At 50.5% G+C, this 8,275-nt stretch overlaps 1 pseudogene; it reads right to left on the bottom strand.

The window, feature by feature from the left end:
- Positions 1–826: 826 nt before the first annotated feature.
- LOC124019956 overlaps positions 827–8,275 on the bottom strand; it is a 61,991-nt pseudogene continuing 54,542 nt past the window's right edge.

The raw sequence follows: 8,275 nt of genomic DNA on the forward strand, positions 1-8,275 counted from the left end.
AGTAGAATGTCTAGATGAACGGTAGAATGTCTAGATGAACGGTAGAATGTCTAGATGAACGGTAGAATGTCTAGAATGTCTGGATGGATGGTAGAATGTCTAGATGAACGGTAGAATGTCTAGATGAACGGTAGAATGTCTAGATGAACGGTAGAATGCCGCACATAAAACATGTAAAGTATCAGAGGAAAAGTCCATCAGCATCCCATGAAAATTAACATATATTTACCATATCAGAAACATTACATTAACATCTCATTAACATAACATGTGATCATGAGGGATCAAAAACTTTTCAGAACATAAAAACATTATTATTAACCCAACACCAAACATTAAAATGCTTCATTCTAACTTAATATCATTGTGAAATAAAAGCAGTATGACCAGAGAATAAGAGGAATGGTAGAACTGGTCTTGCAGAACGCACAGAGAGTGGAGAGGCACTGGATACACAATCTAATTTGTTTCAAAATACACATTCAGAGAAAGACCTCTACACAAATTACATTTAGATGTCATTAAAATGACATTATTACACTTAGTCATTAAAGTGCTTTAAGGAGAAGGAAGGGAGTAAGGAACTGAGGAGGATGTAGAATTGGAACAGGGCCCATTGAGGTGTGGGAAAGGGAACCCTAGCCAGTTGTACAGCTGAATGCATTTAATCCATTTGAATCAGAGGTGTGGGGGGGGCTGAATGCATTTAACCCATATGAATCAGAGGTGTGGGGGGCTGAATGCATTTAACCCATTTGAATCAGAGGTGTGGGGGGGGGGGGGGGCTGAATGCATTTAACCCATTTGAATCAGAGGTATGTGGGGGCTGAAGGGTTCCTATGAGTAAATATACCATTATAGTGTTTGAATCGAGACAGATAACGTGAGTCTACAGGTGCTAGCTGTGCTGCTAGACCTCCACTCATTCTGCTAATGCTAGTTAGCATTGACTCGCTAGACCTCCACTCATTCTGCTAATGCTAGTTAGCATTGACTTGCTAGACCTCCACTCATTCTGCTAATGCTAGTTAGCATTGACTCGCTAGACCTCCACTCATTCTGCTAATACTAGTTAGCATTGACTCGCTAGACCTCCACTCATTCTGCTAATGCTAGTTAGCATTGACTCGTGAAACGCCTTTTAACTTCCTCCAAACTACACACACATTACTCAGGGCTGTTCAGTTCTGGTTCTGGAGGCCCGAAACACTTCTGTTTCTGCAAATTAATTACACTCACCCCTGCTTTTACTAGCAGTCTTCCTCTATCTAGTAGTGAATCTAAACTAGAGGAGGACGAGGAGGAAAGGAGGAAGAGGGAGGGGCAAGACATGATGGATTAGCAGGCAGTGATGTCATACAAATATATTATTATGAAAACATTCATATCCTTGACCAGAAATATATGTCATATATATATATACATACTGGGACCACACCAGGATTATACACACACACCAACATACAGCTAGCAGAGCTGGGACCACACCAGTATTATATACACACACACCAACATACAGCTAGCAGAGCTGGGACCACACCAGTATTATATACACACACACCAACATACAGCTAGCAGAGCTGGGACCACACCAGGATTATACACACACACCAACATACAGCTAGCAGAGCTGGGACCACACCAGTATTAATTCATAGTATCAAGGAAACACCAAGAGGATGTAACTTCTTTAGGAAAACAGCCCTAATATTGGAAACATCATTATGTTTTCATTAATGTTTTTCCAGGCTATAAAACACTAGATTTTACATCCAGCAGGTTATTCAACATCATTATGTTTTCATTAATGTTTTTCCAGGCTATAAAACACTAGATTTTACATCCAGCAGGTTATTCAACATCATTATGTTTTCATTAATGTTTTTCCAGGCTATAAAACACTAGATTTTACATCCAGCAGGTTATTCAGCATCATTATGTTTTCATTAATGTTTTTCCAGGCTATAAAACACTAGATTTTACATCTAGCAGGTTATTCAACATCATTATGTTTTCATTAATGTTTTTCCAGGCTATAAAACACTAGATTTTACATCTAGCAGGTTATTCAACATCATTATGTTTTCATTAATGTTTTTCCAGGCTATAAAACACTAGATTTTACATCTAGCAGGTTATTCAACATCATTATGTTTTCATTAATGTTTTTCCAGGCTATAAAACACTAGATTTTACATCTAGCAGGTTATTCAACATCATTATGTTTTCATTAATGTTTTTCCAGGCTATAAAACACTAGATTTTACATCTAGCAGGTTATTCAACATCATTATGTTTTCATTAATGTTTTTCCAGGCTATAAAACACTAGATTTTACATCCAGCAGGTTATTAAAGGACAAAAGAGTTGTCTGTTTAAGATATTCATTTTTGCCATGGAAAACAAATCTGTCAATACTGGTATGGTCACAGCCTTAAACCTATGTGACAGTGTTGGTCTCCACAGGTCCAGGGTCAGAGGTCAGGTGACAGTATATAGTTCCTCCTTGGTGCTGTGACAGAGTGTGTAACCACAGACTCCAGGGCTCCAGGTGTTCATGGAGTCTGTCTCTCTGGGAGGCAGAAGGAACACCACACTAGAGGCAACCAGGACGTGCCATAGAGAGTGTGTGTACAGGTAGTTGTCCTCCGTCTCAGCAAACACGTACACACACACACCGACCAGCGCTGAGGCCAGGCCTGGGAGGAGAAACAGTACCCAACGCCGCCAAGAGGGGGGGTAGCACTGTTTCCTCTTCAGCCCTCGATACACCTGGAAAACACACATTATACAGTTACACACAACCTTAACCCTGGCAGGAGGCTAAAACATAGCATAAGTGTGTGTGTGTGTGTGTGTGTGTGTGTGTGTGTGTGTGTGTGTGTGTGTGTGTGTGTGTGTGTGTGTGTGTGTGTGTGTGTGTGTGTGTGTGTGTGTGTGTGTGTGTGTGTGTGTGTTCAGTCAAGTGGATGAAGAGTTTGGAGAGCTGGACGGCAGACAGAGAGAAGAGGGGGATCGAGAGGAGGAGGAGGAGGAGGAGGAATCTTCTCGTCTCTGGGTGGATCAGTTTTCTCCTCAACACTACACTGAACTACTCAGCGACGACGTGAGTGGTGGAGGTTGGGGAGGACTGGTGGAGGTTGGGGAACAGGACTGGTGGAGGAGGTTGGGGAACAGGACTGGTGGAGGAGGTTGGGGAACGGACTGGTGGAGGAGGTTGGGGAACAGGACTGGTGGAGGAGGTTGGGGAACAGGACTGGTGGAGGAGGTTGGGGAACAGGACTGGATCGGGACTGGTGGAGGAGGTTGGGGAACGGGACTGGTTGGGGAACGGGACTGGTGGAGGAGGTTGGGGAACAGGACTGGTGGAGGAGGTTGGGGAACAGGACTGGTGGAGGAGGTTGGGGAACAGGACTGGTGGAGGAGGTTGGGGAACAGGACTGGTGGTGGAGGTTGGGGAACAGGACTGGTTGGGGAGGTTGGGGAACAGGACTGGTGGAGGAGGTTGGGGAACAGGACTGGTGGAGGAGGTTGGGGAACAGGACTGGTGGAGGAGGTTGGGGAACGGGACTGGTGGTGGAGGTTGGGGAATGGGACTGGTGGTGGAGGTTGGGGAATGGGACTGGTGGTGGAGGTTGGGGAACAGGACTGGTGGTGGAGGTTGGGGAACGAGGACTGGTGGTGGAGGTTGGGGAACGGGACTGGTGGAGGAGGTTGGGGAACAGGACTGGTGGAGGAGGTTGGGGAACAGGACTGGTGGTGGAGGTTGGGGACTGGACTGGAGGAGGTTGGGGAACGGGACTGGTGGAGGAGGTTGGGGAACAGGACTGGTGGTGGAGGTTGGGGAATGGGACTGGTGGTGGAGGTTGGGGAATGGGACTGGTGGAGGAGGTTGGGGAACAGGACTGGTGGGGGAGGTTGGGGAACAGGACTGGTGGGGAGGTTGGGGAACGGGACTGGTGGGGGGTTTGGGGAACGGGACTGGTGGAGGAGGTTGGGGAACAGGACTGGTGGGGGAGGACTGGGGATGGGACGGGACTGGTTGGGGAACGGGACTGGTGGAGGAGGTTGGGGAACAGGAGTGTTGGTGGTTGGGAACAGGACTGGTGGAGGAGGTTGGGGAACAGGACTGGTGATGGAGGTTGGGGAACGGGACTGGTGGAGGAGGTTGGGGAACGGGACTGGTGGAGGAGGTTGGGGAACAGGACTGGTGGGGGAGGTTGGGGAATGGGACTGGTGATGGTTGGGGAACGGGACTGGTGGAGGAGGTTGGGGAACAGGACTGGTGGAGGAGGTTGGGAACAGGACTGGGAACAGGACTGGTGGAGGAGGTTGGGGAACAGGACTGGTGGTGGAGGTTGGGGAACAGGACTGGTGGTGGAGGTTGGGGAACAGGACTGGTGTTGGAGGTTGGGGAACAGGACTGGTGGAGGAGGTTGGGGAACAGGACTGGTGGAGGAGGTTGGGAACAGGACTGGTGGAGGAGGGGGAACAGGACTGGTGGTGGAGGTTGGGGAACAGGACTGGTGGAGGAGGTTGGGGAACAGGACTGGTGGTGGAGGTTGGGGAACGGGACTGGTGGAGGAGGTTGGGGGGACTGGTGGGAGGTTGGGGTGGGACTGGAGGGGGAACAGGACTGGTGGAGGAGGTTGGGGAACGGGACTGGTGGAGGAGGTTGGGAACAGGACTGGTGGAGGAGGTTGGGGAACGGGACTGGTGGAGGAGGTTGGGGAACAGGACTGGTGGAGGAGGTTGGGGAACAGGACTGGTGGTGGTTGGGGAACGGGACTGGTGGAGGAGGTTGGGGAACAGGACTGGTGGAGGAGGTTGGGGAACGGGACTGGTGGAGGAGGTTGGGGAACGGGACTGGTGGAGGAGGTTGGGGAACAGGACTGGTGGAGGAGGTTGGGGAACAGGACTGGTGGAGGAGGTTGGGGAACGGGACTGGTGGAGGAGGTTGGGGAACAGGACTGGTGGAGGAGGTTGGGGAACAGGACTGGTGGAGGAGGTTGGGGAACGGGACTGGGGACTGGGGAACGGGACTGGTGGAGGTTGGGGAACGGGACTGGTGGAGGAGGTTGGGGAACGGGACTGGTGGAGGAGGTTGGGGAACGGGACTGGTGGAGGAGGTTGGGGAACGGGACTGGTGGAGGAGGTTGGGGAACAGGGGAGGTTGGGGAACGGGACTGGTGGAGGAGGTTGGGGAACGGGACTGGATGGAGGAGGTTGGGGAACGGGACTGGTGGAGGAGGTTGGGGAACTGGTGGAGGAGGGACTGGTGGGGAGGTTGGGGAACGGGACTGGTGGAGGAGGTTGGGGAACGGGACTGGTGGAGGAGGTTGGGGAACAGGACTGGTGGACTGGTGGAGGTTGGGGAACAGGACTGGTGGAGGAGGTTGGGGACGGGACTTGGAGGTTGGGGAACGGGACTGGTGGAGGAGGTTGGGGAACAGGACTGGTGGAGGAGGTTGGGGAACGGGACTGGTGGGGAGGTTGGGGAACGGGACTGGTGGAGGAGGTTGGGGAACGGGACTGGTGGAGGAGGTTGGGGAACGGGACTGGTGGAGGAGGTTGGGGAACGGGACTGGTGGTGGAGGTTGGGGGGAACAGGGACTGGTGGAGGAGGTTGGGGAACGGGACTGGTGGATGGGGATTGGACTGGTGGAGGTTGGGGGAACAGGACTGGTGGGGAGGTTGGGGAATGGGACTGGTGATGGGTGGGGGAGGTGATGGTTGGGGAACGGGACTTGGAGGAGGTTGGGGAACAGGACTGGTGGAGGAGGTTGGGGAACGGGACTGGAGGAGGTTGGGAACAGGACTGGTGGAGGAGGTTTGGGAACAGGACTGGTGGAGGAGGTTGGGGAACAGGACTGGTGGAGGAGGTTGGGGAACAGGACTGGTGGAGGAGGTTGGGAACAGGACTGGTGGAGGAGGTTGGGGAACAGGACTGGTGAGTGGAGGTTGGGGAACAGGACTGGTGGAGGAGGTTGGGGAACAGGACTGGTGGAGGAGGTTGGGGAACAGGACTGGTGGAGGAGGTTGGGGAACAGGACTGGTGGAGGAGGTTGGGGAACAGGACTGGTGGTGGAGGTTGGGGAACAGGACTGGTGGAGGAGGTTGGGGAACGGGACTGGTGGAGGAGGTTGGGGAACTGGTGGAGGAGGTTGGGGAACGGGACTGGTGGACTGGGGGGGACTGGTGGTGGAGGCTGGGGAACGGGACTGGTGGAGGAGGTTGGGGAACAGGACTGGTGGAGGAGGTTGGGGAAGGGACTGGTGGAGGTTGGGGAACAGGACTGGTGGAGGAGGTTGGGGAACAGGACTGGTGGACTGGTGGAGGAGGCAACGGGACTGGTGGAGGAGGAGGAACAGGACTTGTGGGGAACAAGACTGGTGGAGGTGGTTGGGGATAATCATTTTGCACGCCCAATTTTTCCGTTTTTGATTAGTTGGGGAACAGGAGTTTGAAATATCCAATAAATGTCGTTCCACTTCATGATTGTGTCCCACTTGTTGTTGATTCTTCACTGGAGGAGGAGTTTTATATCTTTATGTTTGAAGCCTGAAATGTGGAGGTCGCAAAGTTCAAGGGGGGAATACTTTCGCAAGGCACTGTATATTAACACTTTTTGGTTACTCCATGAATCTACATATTAGTCTACATGGTCCAAACTTTTGACTGGTACTGAATGTATGGATGTATAGGAAGAAAAACCCTGGAATGAGTAGGTGTACCAAACAGGACTGGTCACATGGATACATGGATGTGTTGTTACCCAGGAGGTCACCATGGATACATGGATGTATAGTTACCCAGGAGGTCACCATGGATACATGGATATAGTGGAGGAGGTCACCATGGGTCAGGACCATGGATACATGGATATATAGTTACCCGGGGAGGTCACCATGGATACATGGATATATAGTTACCCAGGAGGTCACCATGGATACATGGATATATAGTTACCCAGGAGGTCACCATGGATACATGGATATATAGTTACCCAGGAGGTCACCATGGATATATAGTTACCCAGGAGGTCACCATGGATACATGGATGTATAGTTACCCAGGAGGTCACCATGGATACATGGATATATAGTTACCCAGGAGGTCACCATGGCTAGTACAGCACAGAGGATGGGTCCCAGCATGTTCCACAGTCCTCTCCGGTCCAGCTGCATGGACATCGCTATCAGCAGAGTACCGAGCATGAACAGCATCTACACACACAACAAGCGTTAGCATCACATATCAAGTCTGAGTGTGTTTGTAGTAGGTCTGTGTGTGTGTGTGTGTTTGTAGTAGTAGGTCTTTGAGTGTGTGTGTTTATAGTAGGTCTGTGAGTGTGTGTGTTTGTAGTAGGTCTGTGAGTGTGTGTGTTTATAGTAGGTCTGTGAGTGTGTGTGTTTGTAGTAGGTCTGTGAGTGTGTGTGTTTATAGTAGGTCTGTGAGTGTGTGTGTTTGTAGTAGGTCTGTGAGTGTGTGTGTTTGTAGTAGGTCTGTGAATGTGTGTGTTTGTAGTAGGTCTGTGAGTGTGTGTTTGTAGTAGGTGTGTGTGTGTGAAGTAGGTCTGTGAGTGTGTGTGTGTGAAGTAGGTCTGTGAGTGTGTGTGTTTGTAGTAGGTCTGTGAGTGTGTGCGTGTTTGTAGTAGGTCTGTGAGAGTGTGTGTTTATAGTAGGTCTGTGAGTGTGTGTGTGTTTGTAGTAGGTCTGTGAGTGTGTGTGTGTAGTAGGTCTGTGAGTGTGTGTGTGTTTGTTGTAGGTCTGTGAGTGTGTGTGTTTGTAGTAGGTCTGTGAGTGTGTGTGTGTTTGTAGTAGGTCTGTGAGTGTGTGTGTTTGTAGTAGGTCTGTGAGTGTGTGTGTGTAGTAGGTCTGTGAGTGTGTGTGTTTGTAGTAGGTCTGTGAGTGTGTGTGTTTGTAGTAGGTCTGTGAGTGTGTGTGTTTGTAGTAGGTCTGTGAGTGTGTGTGTTTGTAGTAGGTATGTGAGTGTGCCTTTGTAGTAGGTGTGTGTGTGAAGTAGGTCTGTGAGTGTGTGTGTTTGTAGTAGGTCTGTGAGTGTGTGTGTTTGTAGTAGGTCTGTGAGTGTGTGTGTTTGTAGAAGGTCTGTGAGTGTGTGTGTTTGTAGTAGGTCTGTGAGTGTGTGTGTTTGTAGTAGGTATGTGAGTGTGCCTTTGTAGTAGGTGTGTGTGTGTGTGAAGTAGGTCTGTGAGTGTGTGTGTTTGTAGTAGGTCTGTGAGTGTGTGTGTTTGTAGTAGGTCTGTGAGTGTGTG

This window comes from Oncorhynchus gorbuscha, unplaced genomic scaffold (assembly GCF_021184085.1).
Source record: "Oncorhynchus gorbuscha isolate QuinsamMale2020 ecotype Even-year unplaced genomic scaffold, OgorEven_v1.0 Un_scaffold_743, whole genome shotgun sequence".
Taxonomy (NCBI): Eukaryota; Metazoa; Chordata; class Actinopteri; order Salmoniformes; family Salmonidae; genus Oncorhynchus; species Oncorhynchus gorbuscha.